Below are 25,639 nucleotides of genomic sequence, written 5' to 3'. Positions count from 1 at the left end.
CTCCCCCAGGGGAGGATTTAATTGTTTCTCCTAATGTAAATATGAGTAATAATGATCTTTGTTCCGTAACCTAAATACAAACCACGCTATTTACATGGGGTAATATTTTCGGCGTAGCTGAAATGACGAGCCATTAGATTTTTAACGAGGGTTAACTACCCTCTCGCTAGTTAGCGAGTGGGTAGGGGAGGGGTAGCTAGCTATCCCTCTCCCCCTCACACACCGGTGAACTGATTCACTTCACTTTTGGCTCGGGTGATGATCAGACCTGTCTGTCTCACCCTCGCATTTTTGACAGCCTCAATTTGTTTGCTTTTTCTTACAGCTTGTGTTCTTGGAAGTTGGCCTCCATCCATCATGCGGAAGTGCCTTGGACTTCCCGACCGGCCTTGTGGAACGTTCATGTCGGCGGTCGAGACCGACCCTCACTCCTTATGTCCATACTGCCGAGGTCAACGGTGTGTAAGGAATAAAACTTGTGGTGAGTGTGCAGGGAGTGGTCTACCTCCCAGTGGGAGAGGTTTTCCTGGCGACGTAAGAAGAAGTCTAAGCGTGACTTTTCTCCTTCAAGGGCTGCCTTGAAGAAGGAAGGTTCCAAAGACACTTCTTCCGTTGCCCGAACCTCCTCCGAAGCTCCCACTCGATCGGTCTGTCGCGAGGGGCCGTCGAGTGGTAGCATAGGCCTTTCTGTTGTTGACCAACACTCGGGGTTCGGGAGAGGGAGTTGCCTCCCTTAGCGAGGCAGCTCCTCCTCCTCCACCTCCAGGGGAGAATTTTGATGTTGATGATTCTGTGTCCTACAATGATCTTTTGCAGCTTTGGGCTTCCTTGGGGCTTAAGGGCTCGCTCTCCAGGGAAGCCCTGTTTGACCTGATCCAGTTGGGTGCAGCTGTCAAACAGTCGCCGGTAATAGCAGAGGTAGATCCTCTGTCTATTGTCGACGTTGTTGTGGCAGAGGCTTCCGACGGGTCGGGCCAAACCCCTGCTGTTGTTGCGGATGTTGCTGAAAGCTCGGTTCCCCCCTCCGAACATCCTTCGAGGGAGGAGCTGGGTCCAACGGTCTCTCCTGCGGGTGATTCTCCCCCCCCCCCCCCCCCCCCCCCCGGGGGAGTTCACTGACGGAGACTCCTCTTCGGAGGATCGACAATGGTGTTGCTGCCCCTCGAGGTCGTCTTCGCCGTAAGGCTCGCTCTCCTCTTCGCCGTCGAGGCCTTCCTTCCCCTTACAAGGGGGTTAGGAAGAGCCTCTTTGGTTCTTCGCCTTCGACGTCCCGCGCAGAGGAGCCTCCTCGACGTGAGCAGACGGGTTACAGTCGCATCGCTAGACCTCTCAGCTGATCGTTCGCGATCACCAATGCCTGCCAGACCTGCTAGCCTTCCTTCTCCGTTTGCGGACGCAGATGCGCTGTGGTCGCCTACGCACCCCGTTTTCCAACGGGCACCGGTCCCTTCGTGGAATAAGGGCTTGTCTCCCACTGAGAGTAAGTCCCTTAAGCGCCAGGTGTTACCTGCGCGCCCACGTTCTCCGGCGCGCAAGCGCTCTCCTGCTGTGGAACCTTCAGACTCTTCACGCCCCACATCTTCTCGCCGTAGATTTCCTGCCTGCCAGCGCTCGCCTGCGCGCCAGCGCTCTCCTATTCGTCAGGGATCTCCTGTGCGCCAGCTCACATCTGCGCGCCCACGTACTCCTGAGCGCCCACGATCACCTGCTCGCCAGCGCACATTTGCGTGCCCTGGTCCTGATGCGCGCCAACGTTCGCCCACGCGCCCACGATCTCCGGATCTGGGTGCAGGCAAGGAGGCTGTTCCTTTGCCTCCTCGCCATTGATCTTCTACGTGCCCGCAGACCCCGCCCACACGCCAGCCTTTCTCCTGTGCGCTCTTCTAGACCTGGTCGAGCCTCTGCGCGCCCACGAGAAGTCTCCGGTGCAAGCCCGCGAACGTTCGCCCCTACGCGCCACTTCACCTTCTGGTCCTGCAGCCCAACTGATAGCTCCCGACCACGCCACTACGCGTCAGCGATCTCCAACGCGCCAGCGATCTCCCGCGTGATGCTTCGCCAGCTCGCAAGCGCTCTCCAACGCGCCCGTGCGCCCTCACATTGGATCGCCGAAGGTCTCCTGCGCGCCCACGCTCTAACTCGCCTGTGCGCAGCTGTTCGCCTTCTCAGCCTACGCGCCATCGCTCGCCAACGCGCCATTGCTCGCCAACGCGCCATCGCTCCCCTGCACGCCGTCGTTCTCCCGGCCGCCAGTGCTCTCCCGGCCGCCAGCGCTCTCCCCTACAACCACGGGCACCTTCACCTGCGCGCCCACGCGCTCACTCGACTGCGTGCCCGCGCGCCCACTCGCCCGCGCGCACACGCGCCCCCTCGCCCACGCGCTCGCGCTTTCATCTCTGCGCTCCCGCGCGCCAACGTTCGCCCGCGCGCGAACCGGCGATTTTACCATCGCGTGAGCGCCAGCGCGACCCCACCGCGATTCCCGCCAGGTTTCGCAGGTCAGAGAGGTCTAGGCAACACCCTTCTTCTTTTCAGGCAGGCCCTGTGGTATCCACTCCTAAGGATCGCCCGATCCCCTTCCCTCCAGCGGGAGCCGCTGACACCGAGTCTGTCAGCTGTCAGCCTTGGTTCGGGTCTCTGATCAAAGCGGTCAGCCAGGCTGTTAAGCCGGCCCTCGCTGATCTAGGCCTCAAACCAACGGCAGTCTCGTCCCCGCTGAAGAGAAGGAGAGGAGTGGACTTCGTGGTAACTTCTCCTAGGGTCAAACTGGCTCCCAAGAAGTCCGTCAGGAAGGCCCCTTCCCCCCCTCATACTGTTTCTCCTTCCCCTGTGGATGAAGCCTTTCCATCCTCAGGAGAGTCCAGCGTGGTGGGACATTCTCCCACGGCACCAATGGGAGGAACCCCACCTCGAGTAGGAGAATCGTCTCATGTGGGAGCAGCGAGGAGCCCTCAGACTTCTTTACTGGAGTCCTGTATCTTTCCTAGGAGGGAGCCCAAGGACTCGAAGACTGTCCCTAAGTCTTCATCTCGGATTCGACCAGAGCCAGCAAGACCCCAGGAGAACGTCCACGTGTCCCCCCAAGTAGAGCAGCTGGGGACAGGAGACTTTGCTGCCAGTCCACAAGTAGGAAAGCTGCACGAGACGGAGCATGCCTTCTGGCAGGTCCTGAGTCTGATGAGGCAACTCAACAGGTTCGAGGACCCGTAGACCGCCCTTCGCGAAGGCAAGGATACGGTTCTGGACCAAGTCTACGGCACTCAAAAACCTCCGAAGGTCAGTGCGGCTCTGCCCTGGTACCAGGGGGTTAAGAGCGCCAGAGACAATGTTGAGAGCCAGCTCTCCGAACTCGCCTCCTCCAGCCGTTCCCCTGCCGGCAACAAACTCCTCCCACCTCCTCGCGTGCAGCAAAGGAGGTACTTCGAGATCATGGGGGAGTCTTGTTTAGCTCTTCCTCTCCACCATTCTGTGGAAGAGCTCTCCAGGGGAATTTCTCTCGAGAAGCTCTCCGCCCGGCAGGTGACATTATCGGCTACAGAGATCTTGAGCCAGGAGAAGGTCGCAAAGTGTGCCATACAGGCCACTTTGTGGCTGGATGTCTGGCTGGGGTCTCTGGGCATCCTGTTGCGATCCGAGGACTTGTCCAAGGAGAGCACCAGGACGGCCATGGAGACTTTTCTCCTCTCGGGCATGCGCACCATCGAGTTTCTGTCTCACCAAGTTTCGAACTTGTGGGCAAACTCGATCTTGAAGTGTCGTGATGCGGTGACCGAGAGGTTCCATGCGAAGGTCCCAGCCGTGGATGTCTGCAGGCTCAGACACTCATCCATCCTTGGAAAGAGCCTGTTTGAGCCCAAGGATGTGGAACGGACAGCTGAGAGGTGGAGGAAGTCGAATCACGATTCTCTCCTCCAAAGGGCTCTTACATCCAGACCCTACAAGCCTCCAGCACCTCAACAACAACAGCCTCGTCAGACTAGGACATTGAAACCGGCTCCGGCAGCAAAGGCAAAGGTGTCCAAACAGCAGCCCTTTCCCGTCAAGGACAGGAAGGGTGGGAAGTCCTCCAGGGGAGGCAAGAATCCTAGAGGGAGCGGTCGAGGCTGCAAACGCTAGGATTGGCAATCCCCCTGCGTGTCCCCCAGTGGGGGAATTCCTGCAGAGTTGCGCGTTCAGGTGGCAGCAAATCGGGGCCGATTCCTGGTCGATCTCTATGATCAGCCAAGGATATCGCGTCCCGTTCACGACATCTCTTCCTCCCCTGACAGCGAATCCAGTGTCCGTTGAGCTCCTATGCCATGGGATCGGCAAACGGGCTAGCCCTTCAGGCAGAAGTCGAGACCACGCTCAAGAAGGATGCTCTCCAAGAGGTCGTCGACGGCTCCCCAGGCTTCTTCAGTCGACTCTTTCTTGTAAAGAAGGCGTCAGGAGGCTGGAGACCAGTCATCGACCTCTCAGCCCTGAACAAGTTTGTCAAACAAACTCCGTTCAGCATGGAGACAGCAGAGACGGTCAGACTTGCAGTGAGACCGCAAGACTTCGTGTGCACACTGGATCTAAAGGACGCTTACTTCCAGATCCCAATCCCTCTGTCTTCCAGGAAGTACTTGAGATTCAGCCTAGACAAGATCTACCAGTTCAAGGTGCTGTGTTTCGGTCTCTCCACAGCACCGCAGGTGTTCACCAGAGTGTTCACCCTGATATCTTCGTGGGCACACAGGATCGGCATCCGTCTCCTCCGTTATCTGGACGACTGGCTGATCCTGGCAGACTCGGAGTCGACCCTTCTTCGACACCGAGACAAGCTTCTGGGACTTTGCCAAGATCTAGGGATCATGGTAAATCTCGAGAAGTCTTCTCTGCTTCCATCTCAACGAATGGTATATCTAGGCATGATATTGGACACCAAGCTCCACAAAGCCTTTCCATCAGACGACAGGATAGCAAGGCTGAGGAGGGTCGCAGAACCTTTCCTCAGACGGGAAGAGCTTCCAGCCCAATCTTGGTTACGTCTTCTAGGTCACCTGTCCTCCCTGGCCTGTCTAGTTCCAAACGGCCACCTCAGGATGAGATCCCTACAATGGCGGCTCAAGTCCCGGTTTAGTCAAGGCAACAGTTCCCCGGACTTTCTGGTCCCCATAGGGTCTGCGGAACGGACGGACCTGCAGTGGTGGTTGACCGACGGAAACCTTCGAAAGGGAGTGGATCTTCTCATCCTCCCCCCGGATTTGATGCTGTTCTCGGACGCGTCAGAAGAAGGGTGGGGGGCCCACGTTCTGAACCACAGGATCTCAGGCCGATGGTCAGAATCAGAAAAGTACCTCCACATCAATCTGCTAGAGATGAAGGCCGTATATCTGGCCCTTCAACAGTTCCAACAGACCCTGGCGCGTCACTCTGTGGTGGTGATGAGCGACAACACCACAGTAGTGGCTTATATCAACAAGCAGGGAGGTACCTTTTCTCAACAGCTATCCCGTCTTGCAGTAGAGATTCTGAGATGGGCCGAAGTCCGCTCGATACCACTATCAGCTCGCTTCATTCCGGGCAAAAGGAATGTGCTCGCCGACAGTCTGAGCAGAGCCTCGCAGATAGTGAGTACCGAGTGGTCTTTGGATCCTCTAGTAGTCAACAAAGTCCTGACTTTGTGGGGTTCCCCGACAGTGGACTTGTTCGCGACAGCCTTGAATTTCAAGCTGCCGCTGTACTGCTCTCCAGTCCCGGACCCCAAGGCACTCTGGCAAGATGCTTTCCAACAACGGTGGGACAACATCGACGTCTACGCCTTCCCACCGTTCTGTCTGATGAAAAGGGTGCTCAAAAAGACCAGACTATCGGTCAACCTATCGATGACCTTGATAGCTCCGCTATGGCATCACGCAGAGTGGTTCCCGGACCTTCTCCAGCTCCTGACGGAACTCCTGAGAGAACTCCCCCCACGACACGAGCTACTCAAGCAACCACACTGCAACATCTTCCACAAAGCTGTATCTTCGTTTCGGCTTCATGCCTGGAGACTATCCAGCATCTCCTCACAGAGAGAGGCTTCTCGCAACAAGTTGCGGAGAAGATGTCTCGACACCTGCGAAAGTCATCCGCAGGAGTCTACGAGGCGAAGTGGAGAGTCTTCTGTGGTTGGTGTCGTGGGAGAGATATCTCTCCCCTTGATGCCACTATTCCAGCAATAGCGGAGTTTCTTGTATATCTGCGGGAGAAAATGCGCCTTTCGGTCTCGGCGGTGAAAGGCTATTGCTCAGCCTTAAGCCTGGCCTTCAGGCTGAAAGGATTGGACATTTCTTCTTCGCTGGAACTTTCCTTGCTCATACGAAGCTATGAACTTACCTGCCCTCAGTCGGAAATGAGACCACCTCCATGGAACGAGGTTCGGGTTCTCAGGGCTCTTAAAAGACCTCCGTTCGAACCATTACGCCAGGCTTCTGATCGTCACTTGACTTGTAAGACGGTGTTCCTGCTCGCTCTAGCTTCTGCCAAGCGTGTCAGTGAACTTCATGGTCTCTCGTACGACGTCGCCCATTCAAGGGGATGGGGGGAGGTAACGTTCAGGTTCGTCACTGAGTTTGTTGCCAAGACTCAAAATCCTGGGGTTCCGGACCCACGGTTCGACTCCTTCAGGGTTTCGAGTCTTCGTTCTGTAACAGATGACCCAGACCATCTCCAACTATGCCCAGTAAGGAGTCCGAGGCGTTATCTTAAAAGAACAGCTGCAGTCCGTCCTCGCGTGCCAGCCCTGTTTGTGAGCACGGGAAGGACGAAGAGGAGGGTCACCAAGAATACCATTTCAGCCTGGATTCGAAGGGTCATCCACCATTCCCTGAATCCAGACCCTCCTCCGTCATGTCGCCCTAGAGCACACGATGTCAGAGGCATCGCAACATCCCTGGCATTCAAGAGAAACTTCTCTGTGACGCAGGTGCTACAAGCTGGGGTCTGGAAGCGTCAAACGACCTTCACAGCCCACTACCTGCAGGACGTGACCCACAGGAGCCTCGATACGTTCTCTATCGGCCCTGTGGTGGCTGCACAACAGCTTGTCTAACCTCAGGCTCCTTAATGGACAGGTAGCAGAAGGTTGAGGGCATTGTTACCCGGTTTTAGACTGCATGAATGAAAAAGTATGTCTGGCCCTTGCTCTTTTCTTCATCCTCCCCTCTCTTGGGGAAAGCAGCATCCTGGGTTCTCTGCATAGCTGACATCAAACCACTGCAGGTAAACCATGCTTCCTTGTGCTCCTAGTATTAGTATAATACTGTCGCGTCCTCCATACCCTGACGAGGTGGTATTGAGAGAGTCCTAGCCTAGAATTCCATCTAAAGGACTTCAGGTCAACTTCCTAGGACGAGCCACACTTCTTTCCTTCACACACAAGCTTATGTAGGCCGCACGTTCCTTGCGGAGCAAGGAATTTGCGAGGTGCAGGGACTCTTTTTCTCGCGCGCTGCTCACTCGGATTCTGAGTCCCCGGGCAAAGCCAAAGCCAGTATGGCTGGGACTTTCCACCCTGCCTAAGGGTCAAGTCACCTCATGTAAATAGCGTGGTTTGTATTTTGGTTATGGAACAAATGACAAATTCGGAGATAATTTGTATTTTTCTTAACCATACAATTTTAAATATTAAACTTAGCCGGTGAATATATAAACAGCTGACGTCTCCGACGGCCCGACAGATTCCAAAAAACTCGTGAGCGATCGCCATGAAGGTTGCGGGTGTGCCCACCAGTGCCGACTATCGGCCAGATACCGCATAAACTTCTCAACCACTCCAGTTCTTCTCTGTCGGTGTCACCGACAACATTGGTTCCGCTCGCTCTAGACCTCGAGTTTTCTACCGAATTGGTGAAGTACTTTGTTTTGGTTTTATTGGCTTTCGCTGTGTTGGTTTGTTCCTTCAATAAAACTCTTGAAACCCTTTTTTGTTTTTTGTTGATGAACTTGGCTTTCCTTTGGATTTTCTCTGGATTTTCATAATGGCTGACCCTTCTCCTGTATATCACAAATGTGCGAAAGATTGTAACAAACGTCTTCCGAAAGCTTCTATCGACCCTCATACTGTTTGTGCTAATTGCCGGGGTAAATCCTGCCAATTAGGAGATAGGTGTGAGGAGTGTGTGGTTTTATCGGAGTTCGAGTGGTTAGAGTATGAAAAATATACTCGTAAACTCGAAAGAGATAGGGTGAGGAGAAGCTCGTCTAGATCTTTAGAATTTTCCTCCTCCCATGCCCCTGAACCTAATCCTTCCCCTGTAGTGGTAGTTTCTGAACCCCCTATTGGCACTCATGAACCTTCAATGCGCGATATGTTTTTAGCTATTCAAGCGTTGGGTGAGAAGGTTGAAACCTTAGCCTCGGACAGGAACCAGCTTATGTCCGATGTTAAGCTATTAAAGAGTCAAAGTGGTAAAGTGGAAAGTGCGCAAAATGTATTTAGTGTTGCGACCGAGGGTTCGTCTGTTCGTGCTTGTCGCTCCCCTAGTCCGAGACCTCTTTCAGGCTCCCCTGCACCAGGGAGAAGGAATGTCGTAGGACTTAAGGGAGCGAGAGGTGTAAACCGACGTACAGACGTTCCCTCTAAGGTATCAGACGTTTCTCATCAAGAACGTCCTTACCATAAGACGGGGGAGACTAAGTTCTCCTCGTCTTCCGACGATTTGCCGCGTAAGAAACCTTGGCGTAAGGTTTCTGGACCCTTAAAGCGCAAATCAGTCCCTTCAGGACAGGTCCAGCGTCCTGGCTGTAGCCATTGGGGCAGCTCTGACCATTTTCAGTCATCGGATGGCTGTTCGCCTGTTAAGCGAAAGTGAGACACGGAGTCCAAGGGTCTCGTTCGGTGCGATGATTTGCATGCACAGACGTTGCCGACGTCACGGCCCGTTCCGACTCCTGTTGACCCGAAGTGGAGTGTCCTACAGGACATGCAGTTGAAACTTTCATCTTTAATGGAGGTTTATGAGCATGAACAGGTTCGTAAAGATCCTTTGCTTGCGGTTCGCCAGTCCGACAAGCGTGACTTTGGTCTTCAACCGCCTAAGCGAGTTTTTTCTCGTCCTTATGATGTTAGCGCTAACGTTATCGGTGCTGTTAAACGCGACTCTGATCTTGTTCCTCGTCATTCACGTCAGTCACGTGACGTGGAACCCCCTTTGCCGCAGACTCAAGGTGATGTTCTGCAACTGTCGCCGCAGTCTCGAAGTGACGTTCGTCGGCTGACTCCGTTGCCCCGATGTGACGTTGAACGTCAGTTACCGCAGTCGGGTGTTGTTTTTCAAACTCAAACCCTGCAGTCAATGCAGCCCCGACGTGATGTCGAACGGCAGTCGACACAGTCTGTTGTTGTTTGTCAGTCTCAAGACTTTCAGTCTTTGCAGCCTCTGCGTGACGTCGTTACCTCAGCTGTTGCTGCGGCTCCGTCGCATGTTGACATAGCCTGTCAAGCGTTGCCTCCTCGGCATGTCTCTCCGTATCGCGAGACTCGGCCGTTGTCGGATGAAGTTCCTTCGGATGAGGAAGTCGTTGATCCCCTTCCAACTGATGTTCCTTTGGGGACTCTTTCGGATGGAGAGGAGCCTAGGGTTGCTCAGCCCTCCCTTGATTTTAAGAAGATCATGCTTATTTTTAAGGACCTGTTTCCTGATCATTTTGTGTCTGCTGCTCCTCGTTCGCCCCCATCTGAGTTCATGCTGGGTCTAGCTTCTTCGACTCGTCGTTCACGAAGTTAGTGCTCTCTCGCTCTTCTAAGAGAGCTTTGCGTTTATTGGGCGACTGGTTAATGACCAGGAGGAATTTGGGGAAGTCCGCTTTTGCTTTTCCCCCTTTCAAACTGGCTTCTCGTGCGAGCGTCTGGTATGACACGGGAGAAGTTCTCGGCTTGGGGGCGCCTGCCTCTGCCCAGGGAGACTTCTCAAGCCTCGTAGACTCTCCTCGTCGTCTGGCCATGAGACGCTCGAAAGTTTGCTGGTCCTCTTCAGACCTAGATCATCTCCTCAAAGGAATTTATCGTGCCTTTGAGGTTTTCAATTTTTTGGATTGGTCTCTGGGAGCATTGAGTAGGAAGGTCTCGTCAGCAGACCGTGATGTCTCTGTTCAAATTATGTCCTGCATGGACAAGGCTATTAGAGATGGCTCTAATGAACTTGCTGCTACTTTCACAGCAGGGGTTCTTAAGAAGAGAGAGACTCTTTGTTCTTTTCTGTCTGCAGGTGTCACTCCTTGTCAAAGGTCAGAACTTCTCTTTGCGCCATTGTCTTCTGCCCTGTTCCCGCAGCAGCTTATTAGAGATATCGCAGCGTCTCTTGTACAGAAGGACACTCATGATTTGATGGCCACGTCTGCTCGTAAGGCTGTACCTTCGTCCTCTTATGTCAACAGACCTAAATTTGAAACTCCAGCGACAAGGTTTATCCCGCCTTTTCGTGGCAGAGCTCCCAGTAAGGGAGGCTCTCGTGCCGATAGTAAGCGGGGTAAGAAGAGAGGATCTAAATTCTCCCGTGGCAGAGTCTGACTGCCCACGTCCTCAGACAGCAGTAGGTGCCAGATTGACCAACTTCTGGCAGGCCTGGGAGAAGAGGGGTGCAGACCGGGAGTCTGTTTTGTTGCTGAAGGAGGGTTACAAAATCCCTTTTGTACGAAGACCTCCTCTAGTAAAAGATCCGATAGACCTCTCTCCCAGGTATCGAGAGGAGTCGAAGAGACAGGCATTACATCTGCAGGTGTCTCAGTTGTTAGAGAAGGGGGCGGTGGTGAAAGTCTCGGACCTTCAATCCCCAGGTTTTTACAACCGTCTCTTCCTGGTTCCAAAGAACACAGGAGGTTGGAGGCCAGTGCTGGATGTCAGTGCTCTCAACGTATTTGTTGTAAAAACAAAGTTTACGATGGAGACCACCAAATCCGTTTTGGCAGCAGTCAGAGAGGGGGACTGGATGGTCTCTCTCGACTTGCAGGATGCGTACTTCCACATTCCGATACATCCAGACTCTCAATCTTATCTGAGGTTTGTATACAGGAATGTGGTGTATCAGTTCCGAGCACTGTGCTTCGGCCTCAGCCCTGCTCCTCTTGTTTTTACGAGGCTCATGAGAAATGTAGCAAAGTTCCTACATTTGTCGGGGATCAGAGCCTCCCTGTACTTGGACGACTGGTTACTCAGAGCGTCGTCCCGTCATCGCTGTCTGCAGGACCTACAGTGGACTTTGGATCTTGCGAAGGAGTTGGGCCTCTTGGTGAACATGGAGAAGTCACAGCTGACTCCCTCCCAAACGATTCTCTATTTGGGGATGGAGATACAGAGTCTAGCTTTTCGGGCTTTTCCGTCTGCCAACAGGATCGAGCAGGCTTTGCTCAAAGTCCGTCTCGTGCTAGAGAAAAACCGTTGCTCTGTGAGAAGCTGGATGAGCCTCCTAGGGACGCTTTCATCCCTGGAAGTTTATCTCTAGGGAGACTTCACCTACGCCCTCTCCAGTTCCACTTAGACTCCCATTGGAACAAGGAGAAAACTTTGGAGGCGGTCTCGATTCCGATCTCCGAACCAGTCAAGACTTGCCTGGCCTGGTGGGACAGCAATATAAGACTTCGGGAAGGTCTGTCTCTGGCAGTCAAGAACCCAAACCATGTGTTATTTTCAGACGCGTCGGATTTGGGTTGGGGGGCGACTTTGGACAGTCTGGAATGCTCGGGTCTTTGGGCTGCAGACCAGAGGAGCCTTCACATCAACTGCAAGGAGCTGTTGGCAGTCCATTTAGCACTGAGGAGTTTCGAGAGTCTGCTTCGAAACTAGGTGGTAGAAGTGAATGCAGACAATACCACGGCCTTGACTTACATCTCGAAGCAAGAAGGCACTCACTCCCACGCTCTTTTCGTCATCGCAAGGGACCTCCTCATTTGGTCAAAAGATCGAAACACCTCGCTTTTGATGAGGTTCGTCCAAGGGAAGTTGAACGTCTTGGCGGACTGTCTCAGTCGAAGAGGTCAGGTGATCCCTACAGAGTGGACGCTCCACAAGGATGTGTGCAAGAGTCTTTGGATGACTTGGGGTCAACCCACCATCGATCTCTTTGCGACCTCGCTGACAAAAAGGCTCCCGATTTATTGCTCTCCAGTCCCAGATCCAGAGGCGGCTCACATAGATGCCTTTCTGTTGGACTGGTCTCACCTGGATGCTTACGCCTTTCCACCTTTCAAGATCCTCAACAAAGTGTTGCAGAAGTTCGCCTCTCACGAAGGGACCAGGTTGACGTTGGTTGCTCCCCTCTGGCCCGCGAGAGAGTAGTTCACAGAGGTACTTCTATGGCTGGTAGACGTTCCAAGGAGTCTGCCTTTGTGGATGGATCTCTTACGGCAGCCTCACGTAAAGAGACTTCATCAAAGCCTCCCCGCGCTTCGTCTGACTGCCTTCAGACTATCGAAAGACTCTCAAGAGCTTGAGGATATTCGAAGGAGGCAGCTAGAGCGATCGCGAGGGCTGGAAGATCCTCTACCATCAAGATATACCAGTCGAAGTGGGAGGTATTTAGAGATTGGTGCAAGTCCTCCTCTATTTCCTCCTCCAGTACCTCTGTAGTGCAGATTGCGAATTTTCTACTATATCTGAGAAACGGTCGCTCCCTCTCTGCATCCACCATTAAAGGCTACAGAAGCATGTTAGCTTCTGTTTTCAGGCATAGAAACTTGGATCTTTCGAATAACAAAGATCTCCAAGACCTCTTTAAGTCTTTCGAGACCTCTAAGGAGCGTCGTATTTCAACTGCTTGGAACTTGGACGTCGTCCTACAGTTCCTAATGTCAGACAGGTTTTAGCCTTTAAATTCAGCCTCCCTGAAGGATCTTACCCTCAAGACACTATTTTTGGTGAGCTTGGCTTCGGCTAAAAGGGTCAGTGAGATCCATGCTTTTAGTAAGAACATCGGCTTCTCAACAAATAAAGCAATATGTTCTCTTCAACTTGGTTTTTTGGCCAAGAATGAACTTCCGTCTCGTCCTTGGCCTAAATCTTTTGAAATACCTAGTCTTTCGGAGATCGTAGGTAATGAAGTTGAAAGAGTGCTGTGCCCCGTTAGAGCTCTTAAGTTTTCTTATCTAGAACTAAACCAATATGAGGTTGTTCAGAGGCTTTATGGTGCTCCGTTAAAAAGCCCTCGTTGCCCATGTCTAAGAATGCTTTATCTTACTTTATTAGACTTTTAATCCGGGAGGCACATTCTCATTTAAGTGAGAAGGATCGTAGTTTGCTTAAGGTCAAGGCTCACGAAGTTAGAGCGATAGCGACTTCGGTGGCATTTAAGCAAAATAGATCCCTTCAAAGTATTATGGACGCGACCTTTTGGAGGAGCAAGTCGGTGTTCGCTTCATTTTACTTGAAAGACGTCCAGACTCTTTATGAGGACTGCTACACACTGGGTCCATTCGTTGCAGCGAGTGCAGTAGTGGGTGAAGGTTCTACCACTACATTCCCTTAATCCCAATATTCTTTTAATCTACTCTTGAAATTTTTAATCTTCTTTTGGGTTGTACGGAAGACTAAGAAGTCTCTCGCAATCTTTTTGATTTGGCGGGTGGTCAAAATGTTGTTTCTTGAGAGCGCCCAGATTAAGGGTATTGATGAGGTCCTGTTATAGGGGTGTTCGCCCTGGATATAGCAGCTCCTGGGAGTCTTTCAGCATCCTGAGAGGATGGCTGGGCTTCGTGAGGAAAGCGGACTAATGAGGCAGAGTAATCATCAGAGTCAGCTTCCTTACCAGGTACCTATACTTAAGTTTGTTTTTATGAAATATTTGTCAAAAACTCTTGAGCATATACGCCTTTATTGTTATAATACTGGTCTCTACCCACCACCATGGGTGTGAATCAGCTGTTTATATATTCACCGGCTAAGTTTAATACAGTGAACCCTCGCTACTTCGCGGTTCGACCATCGCGGATTCACCACTTCGCGGATTTTTTCCATAACCCATATATATACAGTAATATATATATATATATATATATATATATATATATATATATATATATATATATATATATATATATATATATATATATATATATATGTATGCATGTATTTATGTATATATGTAGGTATACTGTATATATGTGTATACATATAAATATATATATATATATATATATATATATATATATATATATATATATATATATATATATATATATATATATATATATATATATATATATATATATACATATATATATATATATATATATATATATATATATATATATATATATATATATATATATATATATATATATATATACACACACACATATATATATATATATATATATATATATATATATATATATATATATATATATATATATATATATATATATATATATATATCTAAAGTAGGAAGATGTGATGTAGTTTAAGGGAAAATTATGGGAAATATGTCTGGGTAATAAGCAAAGCTCTACCTCCAGTTTGTTTCTACATTATGATCAGAGATAAATGTAAACAAAACATTGGTTGCCATTTTTTATCGTGCTTTTTAGCATGTTTAGGAAATGCATGATATAAAATCACCTTTAATATTTGTGCCTGTTTTAGTTTAGGGTACTGTAGTACATGCATTAAGTGTTCTGTACATTAAAGGGTAGTTTGTTAACAGTACTACGTACAAGGGAAGGTTTTAAAAGTCTGAATATACATGTTGAATAAATAGGTAAATATGGTGTCACTACTTCGCGGATTTTCACCTATCGCGGCCGCGACTGGAACCTATCTACCGCGATAAATGAGGGTTCACTGTATTTAAAAATGATATTTTCATTATAAAATAAATTTTTGAATATACTTACCCGGTGAATATATAATATTAAAGGCCCTCCCTTCCTCCCCGATAGAGACCCTACGGACTGAGAAGAACTGGAGTGGTTGAGAAGTTTATGTGGTATCTGGCCGATAGTCGGCGCTGGTGGGCACACCCGCAACCTTCATGGCGATCGCTCGCAAGTTTTTTGGAATCTGTCGGGCCGTCGGAGACGTCAGCTGTTTATATATTCACCGCGTAAGTATATTCAAAAATTTATTTTATAATGAAAATATCATACCTTAGCTATTTACACATATTTGCCCGCCAGCCCTGTCCCCCGTGAAGTCTTACCTCTAAGCGAAGTGAATCAGTTCACCGGTGTGTGAGGGGGGAGGGGTAGCTAGCTACCCCCCCCCTACCCCCTCGCTAACTAGCGAGAGGGTAGTTAACCCTTGTTAAAAATCTAATGGCTCGTCATTTCAGCTATGCCGAAAGTAATACCCCATGTAAATAGCTAAGGTTTGTATGGTTAGGAAAAATACAAATTATCTTCAAATTTGTCATTTTACAGCTTTGGACTTCCTTGGGGCTTAAGGGCTCACCCTTCAAGGAAGTTCTGTTTGACATGATCAGGTTGGGAGCAGCTGTCAAACAGTCACCGACGGTAGCATAGGTTGACCTTCTGTCTATCGTCGAGGCTGTTGTGGCAGAGGCTTCCAATGAGAGTGTTCAAACCTCTGCTCCTGTTGTAGCTGAAGGCTTAGCTCCCCCCTCCGAACACCTTTTGAGGGAGGAACTAAGTCCAATGGTCTCTCCTGCAGGTGATTCTCACCCTCGGGGGAGTTCACTGACAGACTCCGCTTCGGAGGACTACCGATGGTCTGCCTGCTGCTCCCTGAGGACGTATAAGACGTAAGGCTCGCCTTCCTCTTCGTCGCCAAGGTCTACCTTCTCCTCACAAGGGTGTTAGGAGGCGCCTATTCGGGTCTTCATCCTCGCAATCCGCCGCAGAGGAACCTCGTCCTTCAGCGACCGTTCCTGCTACTTCTTTGGCCCTGGACCTCTCCGCAGATCGTTCGCGATCTCCTTCTCCTGCCAGACCGGCTGACCTGCCGTCGCCCTTCCTGGCTGTGGGCACCCACCCATCCCGTTATCCAACGGTCACCGGTCCCTTCAGGGCAAAAGGGCTTTCACACATTGTGTGTAAGTCCCTTAAGGGCCAGGTATCCCCTGTGCGCCAGTGCGCTACTGCGCGCAAGCGCTCGCCAGTCGCAGACACGTCTCGCCAGCGCTCACCTGCATGCCCACGATCTCCTGTGCGCCCACGATCTCCTGCTCGCCCAGCAGTTCCAGAGACAACGCGCCAGCGCTCACCTGCATGCCCACGATCTCCTGTGCGCCCACGATCTCCTGCTCGCCCAGCAGTTCCAGAGACAACGCGCCAGCGCTCACCTGCACGCCCACGATCTCCTGCTCTCCAGCGCACCACTGCGCGCCCTCAGCCTGATGCGTGCCATGCACGCCAACGGTCTCCTGTTCGTCAGCGATCTCCTGTGCACCAGCGCTCGCCTGCGCGCCATCGTTCATCTGCTCGCCCATGATCTTCGGATCTGGGCTCCAGAGGGAAGACTTCTTCCTCCCCTGCTCTCCACCGCGCCACCCACCGCCGACGCGCCACCGGATCTCGCCTGCTCGCCATCCCTCGCCTACGCGCCATCGCCCGCAGTCTCCATCGCGCGCCCACTGCTAGAACTACGGTTCCAGATGAGCGCCCTCCTGCGCGCCCGCACGCTAGGGATATTTCCCCTGCGCGCGCGCGCCCAACGGCTTCGCCCTTACGGGCCCTTCGGGATCCTGTGGGTACACACTGTCCGAGGTCTCCGGAACGCGCACCTGCGCGTCAACGCGCCCCTTCACCTGCGCGCCCCTTCACCTGCGCGCCCACGAGCTCCTTCTCCTGCGCGCCAACGCGCGCCCTCTCCCACGCGTCAACGCTCGCCTGCACGCCAACGAGCACCCTCGCCTGCGCGCCATCGCTCGCCCGCGCAAGCGGTTGCCTGCACCCGATCCAGGCAATAATCTATCGCGCGAACGCCAGCGCGATTCACAGCGCTTTCCCACACCAGCGGCTGCTGGACAACGCGCGGTCAGGTCGTCCTCATCCCCCCCCCTCTCCCCCCCCCCCCCCCCCCCCGGTAAGCGCAGGACAGCACGCTCAACGTAGGGAGGGAAATCTCCGGACAGGTCCAGGAACATTTTTTTCCACAGCTGCTTCTTTTCAGGCAGACCCTGTTGTAGTTTCCACTCCTAGGGATCTTACGATCCCCTTCCCTCCAGAGGGTGTCTCTGACAGTGCTGCTGTTAGTCGGCAGCCCTGGTTTGGGTCCTGATCAGAGCGGTTGCGCAGGCTTTCAAGCCCACTTTCTCTGAACTAGGCCTCAAATCAGCGGCAATCTCGGCCCCCCTGAAGAGGAAGAGAGGAGTGTACGACGTGGTAACTTCTCCTAGGGCGAAACTGGCTCCTCGGAAGTCTTTGAGGAAGGCTCCCTCCCCCCCAGACTTTCTCTCCCTCCCCTGTGGACGAGGATTTCCCGTCCTCTGGGGATTCACGTGAGGTGAGGCGTTCTCCCATCACACCAATGGGAGAAACCCCACCTCGCGCTGAGAAGTCTTCCCTGGTGGAGGTGGAGAAGAGCCCCCCACCATCTTTGTTGGAATCCTGCATCCCTCCCAGGAGGGAGTCGAAGGACTCCAAGACAATTCCGAAATCTTTTTCGAGGATCAGACCAGAGCCAGCTAAGCCCGCAGAGAACGTCCACGAGTCCCCCCAAGAAGAGCCTTTGGGGACTGGAGACCTTGCTGCTAGTCCATCAGGAGGAGAGCCGCAAGAGTCGGAACATGCCTCCTGGCAAGTTCTGACTCTGATGAGGAACCTCAACGGATTCGCGGATCCAGAGATACCTCCTCGAGAGGGCAAGGACACAGTTCTGGACCGAGTCTTTGGTACCCAGAAGCCCCCTAAAGCCAGTGTGGCTTTGCCTTGGTCCCAGGGGGTTAAGAGTGCCAGAGATAAGGTCGAGAGCCAGCTCTCCGAGCTAGCCTCCTCCAGCCGTTCCAGTGCCGGAAACAAACTCCTCCCATCTCCTCGTGTCCACCAGAGGAGGTACTTCGAGATCATGGAGGAGTCTTGTTTAGCTCTTCCTGTCACGGTGGATTTTTCTTTTCCTCCTGACATAAATTTTCGTTATTCATCAAAAGTGAACTTGACATTCGACGTGTAAGAGAGAGAGAGACGTGATCCTTATCTAGATTTATTCAGTTCAAAATGTTGTACACTGTTCCATAATTTGATCTTCCAGACTGAGTCCAAGATCACAGATCTCCCAGACTGATTCATGATCACAGGTCTCCAAGACTGGTTCCCTGTAATTATTACAGTTATTTAGTTTTTTTATTCTTCAAATAATAATGCCTACCTCTAAAAGCTTTGTTATAACAAAGAAAAAAAATATAATTACTATGCTTCAGTTTCAAAACCAAAATTACAGGATACTTCTATTTAATAATTTTACAATAATATGAAACAATAGTTTTCAATTTCCCTAAAGAACAAATAACATATGTGAACATAGAGGAGGTTACCTTCAAGGTTTAAGAGGCAAAGGAAATCTTACAAGGTTAAGCGAGGTAAATTAGGCTAATATGCCCTTTAACGCAATATAGCATAGGCTAGGCCTCCTCAAACCTCTTTAAAAATACCCTACTCAAGGTTTATAGGCAATTCTAGGCTAGGCTATAGAAGGTTTCTGTGTCCACTGTGTCTAGGTTAGGGAGGGTATAGGAGGACATAGGTTAACTCATATACCTAACGACATTGAATAATTTATAGCCTAAACTATTTTCCAAAGGAAATATAACTATTCAATTGATAAGAAAAATATTTGCTGGGCTTTCAGAAACAATTGTATAGCCCAATCTAAGATCGTAAACAATGGAATTTTCCATGGGAGAGAGGGAAAGGGGGAGTCCCGAGGTGTCCTACAGGTCGGCTACTTCGTGACGCCCTCTTGGCATTGAAAATAAATTTACATATAAGGAACCATTACTTTTCGTACAGTTAATATGGTTCTCAGGAAAACGAGGAGGTCTTAATGTTACTAACATGTTCACATCCCCCTTTTTTTTAAAAGAAAAGAATGTATCATACTCAAGTGAATAAATAGGGTGTCTTGTAAAATGATGCAACACGACCACGAGGGTGTATGCAAACTTTACCGGGCATTGGCAAGCCACTGCATCCATTCTGATCGCTTTTCCTCTCTATCTATAACATAATATTCCCTATCCTTATAATAATCTTCTAGATTATAACGAAGTCTTACCTTTGAAAAAGGATACGTCAATGTCTTCTCTAATGACCCAAAACAAATATCTTTAATGGACGGGGAAGCATGCCCATTCGGCTTCTCCTACGTGTTTCTCTCATGCCAGTATGGCCAAAACGAAAAAAAAGAAGGGCTCAAGACCACGTATCAGATAGAGAGAGAAAAACATAAGAAGGGAATGGCAATAATGTTACATGCATTCGTTGATGAAATAAATTTTCTTTAAATGATTTTTATAATCAATATTACTAACAGAGATAATTTTAAAGATATTAGAGTCCGATGATGAATCAATTTCACAGGAAAAAAATCAAAATACCAAAAGGATAACATTCTCCCATTACAAAGCTTTTCCATTAGGGAAAAATTTATTCATGTCCACTCTAATATCAGGCAACATTCCATCATGGTCTTGAATAACCCTTTACATGTGTTTGCTACCGTGGAATACAGATCTCGGTTCAACAAAATCAGAAACACTCTCAATAGAGGGAAGAGATTACTCTTAAACAATCAAAACATGGATATCTTGGAGCACTTAATGGGGACACTACCCTAAAGGTGTGCATTCGGACAACTTTCCTAGTAGCTTTGCCTAGCCCTATGCTGCGGTTAGATTGACTCCATTTACACAGGAGATCATGTCACTCTAACTCAACAGAGCTCTCCACTTAAGAAGGCAAACGTTGGCTGCTATTGAGGTGTCCTAATGACTACCTAACTATCCAAACCTCTTGGTTAGAAACGACTCTCACATCACGAGTCTCAAAGGCATTCGGAAAGGGGCGCACTCCATCCTGATTTATACAAAACCAGTACCACAAGAACAGAACTAATTACTATAAAACAAGATCCATGGGACCACTACAACACTCATAATCAGGGCAATTTTTCTATGATCCATTATATATTTTTACAATTTTTTTTTTCTAGTAGAAAAAAATCTATTCATCAACTTTGAATAATTCCAGAGTTTGGACTACAACTTACAAAAATATTATAAAAGTAAAAAAAAAATACAAAAAATACAGGTACAGTATCATAAACGTATAGGAACAGGTTTGCTTCACAATCATACTGAGAGTATATAGTAGGCTTTCCTCTCAGCAAAATTCACTAACAGAGTCTATATCTCTTCTATGAGACGGGAAGGAGGTACAATATTTCTAGCGCCTCTTGTGCAAACTCCCTCAGTTACTATGTCAGGCACATTTTCTGTGTGCTCTTGCATATTCAATAAGTACTGTTCATCCCCATAGAATGGTTTGAGTTTATCAGCAGCACGCTCAAGTACAGTGTCATTGAAAACATTTTGTATCACATAGGTAGACCCATCGCGAACACTTTCTATCACTTTATATGGTCCAAGCCATTTCACATTTAATTTACGGCCTGTACCTGGTAACTGGGTCTCATTCTTTACCCATACTAGGGAATGTAGTTCCACCTTTTTGTTCACTCTTTTTCGATTGGCAATATTGACAAATGTTCTTGCCATTTCAGCATGTGTCTTTTGAATTATTTCATGGGCTCGAGCGAGATCAGAGTCCGACACCTCATCATCCATTGAAGGCACTTCACTGAGAATTTGCCTAAAGGGCCTACGGCTAAAAAATACATAGTGAGGCTGTTCACCAGTGGTGGCATGTATTGCACAATTAAGGGTTCTCTGTGTCTCTCCTAAATATTTTGGCCATTGATATGGATGACCCTGACACATGACATTCAACAAAGTTTTCATGGTCCTGTGCATCCTTTCAGAGATACTGTTACCTTCAGGATGGTATGGTGTGATGAAACCAGTATTTATGTTGTGTACTCTACAAAGATCTCTAAACTGTTGTGAGGTAAATTCAGCACCATTGTCAAGAATTACACACCTTGGAACCCCAAAGTCGTTTAAATACTTTTCAAAGTTTTTACTGACAACATCTGTCGTCTTGTTCCTCAGTGGGTAAAACTTCACATAGCGTGAATAGTGATCAATGATGGTAAGAACATACCTGTATCCATTTGCGCCAGACACCATGTCTGTCAAATCAATACTGATACGCTCCAAGGGTTTATGTACTGGAGGTAGTTCATGGAACTTTTGCTGTAAGGACGGACTGTCTTTATGAGCTTGACATGTAATACATTCTTTAACATATTTAACTACATCAGATCTAAGTGAAGGCCAATAGAAGTACGTCTCCAAAGCGTCAATAGTTTTTCTCCTACCTAAATGACTTGCAACAGACTCATGACCAAATTTTAAGGCTGCTTTCCTAAGCTCTTGAGGCACCACAAGTCTTAACTGAATACTATTATCTTGCTTATCAGCACTCAGGTACAACAAACCCTCATACAGTATAAACTGATGAATTAAAGCTCTGAGAAACCTCTTCCTAGGTAATTTTCCTCCTTCTAAGTAAGCAATCAAGTCACCCCATCTGGCTTCACTTACCTGTTTATCTCTAAATTCTTCCTTACCTAACCCAAGATAATTATCTTGATTATTGTGGAAAATTGCTCTAACTGGCTTGCTTAGCTGATCAGCAACTTCATTGAGCTTTCCTGGCCTATATACAACCTTAAAGCGATAATCTTGCATTTCAATAATCCATCTATTCATCCTAGGAGACTATCTTTCTCTTGAAGACTGACACAAGGGGTTGATGATCTGTCTGAACCGTAAACATGGTACCCCAAAGAAAATGATGAAACCGCCTACAGGCCAAGACTATGGCCAAAGCTTCCCTATCAGTAGTTGAATACCTCTGTTCGACAGGTTTCAATTTCTTTGAAAAGTATCCAACAGGTTTCAAAAGACCATCACTCTCCTGCATCAGTACTGCACCTACATGGTCTAGACTAGCATCTGTGAACAACTGAAAAGGCTTTGTCATATCTGCTTTTACCAGTACTGGAGCTGTCATCAAAAGTTGTTTTAGCTGCTCAAAACTAGACTGACACTCTGGTGTCCAACTAAATGGTTCTTTCATTCTTTAGAGATTAGTCAAGGGGACATCAATTTTAGCAAAATTGTCTATGTGCTTCCTATAAAACCCACACATACCTAAAAATCTTCTAGTTTCTTTTACATTAGTGGGAGCTCTCATATCTCTGATTGCACTTACGTTGTCCGGACAAGGTTTGCATCCATCCCTAGATATGATATGGCCCAGAAATTTGACCTCTTCTTGAGAGAACTGACATTTCTTAATATTTAGCTTCACTCTTCACCTAACAGTTTGAACAACTCTCCTAATCTCCCAATTAATTCTTCCAAATTAGGGGCCCAGACTACTATATCGTCTAAATAATTCGTGACCCAGCCTTTCTTTATTAAGGGAGCTAAGATATTTCCTATTACTATTGAAAATATGGCTGGACTACAACTCAACCCAAAGGGGAGTCTCTTGAATCTATACAGGGAGACTCCATCACTAAAAGTTGTCAAATCTCTACTATCTTCCTCCAATTCTACCTGGTAGTAAGCCTCTTTCATATCCAACGAGGCATAAAACTGATTCCCGGAAGCTGACTCAACTAACTCTTCTAATCTAGGTAGAGGATGAATATCAGTTTGGAGGTGTGTGTTAACTTTCCTATAATCCAGGCACATTCTTTGCGAGTTATCAGGCTTCCTAACTAAAACTATAGGACTTAACCACGCAGCGGTGGATGGCTCAATTATATCTTTGGCCTCCATATCCTCTAACATATCGGCAATAAGTTGCTTAGCTTTCTCAGGATATCTATACATAGGGGTCCTAACTGGCTGTGGATCACTAACATTAATATGCCCTTGAACTCCCTGAAATTTTCCTAACTCATTATTTTCTAATATAAAAATTTGATGATTTCCCATTACCATGTTCTTCAACTGGGCCTGTTGTTCATCATCTAGATGTGACCAATCGTGTTGTGCAATTAAATTTTCTAATTTCTCCTCTCTAGTGCATCCTTGTCCTGGTGCAACACGCATGCTTTCAGGGATAAGCTCATTCTTAATCTCAATCTTTCTACATATGGGAGATTCTGAACTGATGTCCCTTTCATCAATCTTTTTATAAGTACCTATCAACATTCCTATCTTTAACTTAACTATACCCTTTGTACTATTTATTAGAGGTATAAAGACTTCCTTATTGTTATTAACTTTAAGGCACAAAGCATTCATAGCACCACTATGTTTCATTCCTGGTTCCAATAGACGTACTGTATCCGCATCTTCATTAACGTTAACTGCATACATTCCTGCCGAGGAAGGAGGTAGAATAATCTTTTTCTTTAACCTAATCTCATCTACATTGGGATTTGAGGATTCAACTATCTTGAGATTCCTAATTCTCTTTGTGGAAGGTCTCATTTTAAGAAGTCGCACACGGTACGTAATATTATTCCCAAACCAGGATACCTTTCTTATGATCCCATGTTAAACAAGCAATCCCAAGTAAATCTGCACCCAAAAGGACTTCTGTATCTAAAAGTGGGTCTGGTACAATATAAAATAAATGAGTAACAACTCTACGGCCAACATTAACACCCAAATAAACCGATCCTAATACCGGTACAACTGTGTCTGTGACTCCCGTTAACTGTGGTAAATTTCTCATCTTAGCAGGCTTCAAACCTAAACTGTCCACAAAGGATTTCTTGACTATACTGGCACAACTACCTGTATCAACTAAAGCTTCTATCATGCAATCATTAACCATCAAACTTATACTTGGAGATCTGGCGTGACCTAGTCATAGTGAACTATCTCCACCTAATTGTCCTGGACATCCTACATGACCTCTCCTAACATTTGGTTGATGACAATCAAAGCATACTCCCTTGGGTGGATTATAAGGACAATCAGACAGATTATGGGTGGCTACTTTGCAAAAAGCACAGTACTTTTTAATATTATTTTGTCTCGTCATGGATACTTTCTCAATTTTCTTGTTAATTTCTCTATTTCATTACATGGAGTTCCTACCGGAGGGGTATTTGTTACTGGGATTGGTGACTGGGAACTTCCAGCACCCGAAATGGGCAAGACTCTGTTGTTATTACTAATAATTATGCCCTGAGCCCTATAATATTCTTCTTCTGCATATACCATGAAATTCTTTAAAGGTATATGGTCTGCCAAGAAATCAACTAATTTAACTTGAACTTGTGAATTTAAGCCTTTATATATCTTTGTCTTAAGGAACTTATCTGATGTTGGAATTGGATCATTGGGGAACTTCAATGTTAAAGCTGAAATTTTACACTGCAATTTATTAACAAAAGAACTAGGAGGTTCATCAAAGTAATAAGTCATGGCAGCTATCTCTTGCCATGCCTGTAAAAGAGTTGCTGCACCTATAAACTGTTGTTTCATGAGCCTTTTAATCTCACTCCAAGACAGATTATTACCATTCTTTTGTATCTCAGCGGCCAAGAAAGTAGCAATATCCTGTTCAGCCCTAGCCATGGCAACTTCTATCATCTTATCATCTGAGCCTGTACATGACTCTACTTGCCTAAAGAAAGTATTCAACCTATTGTCGGCAACTACACCCTTAAGCTCTGCAAGCTTGAGGAGAGATACATCTTTTGGCCTTAAAACAGGTATATCATGAGAAACTGCTACTGGAGTAGTATTTGAATAAAGGAATGGATTAGCATTACTGAAAGATCCAATAAAAGGATTGGATGTGACACACTGATTACCTTGCTGTATAATGAAAGGGTTTGTCTGAATAACAGAAAGTTGAGGAGGCGGGTAGGCTGGTGGTGGATTAGGGATGGGGGATGGTGTAGGTGGTGTTGGAATTGCAGGGTTGTGTGTTGTTGGCCATGCCCTTATAGGTGTCAGGGGTACTGTACTCATTAGCGCAGATGCGCTTTGTGGTGTGCTTTGTGTGTTCGTACATGGAGGGATTGGGGAACTGTATGGTAGTGTTCCTAATACAGTATTGTATTGATGTGTGTATCTGGGCAAGGGTTGTATGGATTATGTGGAGTATGTGGCGCAGACACTACTGGGGGTTGAGTGTCATTAAGGGTTTGTATAAGGTGCTGCATTGTCCCCTGAATATTAGACATCTCCCTGTCCATTTTTTGAACCTGCTGTGTTAAATCCCCTACCTGTGACCAAACTCCCTGGTAGGACTGTGTAAGATTCTGTGTTTCCCTTGCAGTTTGTCTAACTTCGCATTTTAACTCTATTAGTTCTGTGTACGAGTCATCCATAGCACTGACCATTTTAATACAATAATTTAACAAAAATCATTTAAACAGAATAATCCCCCAAATATGTAAATAATATCAGACATTAAGAATTACATGCAAAGTATAAGTTATACATACCTTATACATAGGATGTTACAGTTCAAAAAAATATTTCTATGAAAATATACAAAAACGTTAGTGTGACCTGCAGTACTTAGGCCTCATGGGTAAGTGGAATCAATAGCATAAGGTTATTAATCCCTTTACAGCTGCCAC

At 47.8% G+C, this 25,639-nt stretch overlaps 1 pseudogene; it reads right to left on the bottom strand.

The window, feature by feature from the left end:
- Positions 1 to 23,907: 23,907 nt before the first annotated feature.
- On the bottom strand, positions 23,908 to 25,070 carry LOC137631935 (uncharacterized; annotated as a pseudogene).
- Positions 25,071 to 25,639: the final 569 nt, after the last annotated feature.

This window comes from Palaemon carinicauda, chromosome 40 (genome assembly GCF_036898095.1).
Source record: "Palaemon carinicauda isolate YSFRI2023 chromosome 40, ASM3689809v2, whole genome shotgun sequence".
Lineage (NCBI taxonomy): Eukaryota > Metazoa > Arthropoda > Malacostraca > Decapoda > Palaemonidae > Palaemon > Palaemon carinicauda.
Note: the sequence above shows the minus strand (reverse complement) of the source record. Positions and strands in the feature narration are given on the sequence as shown.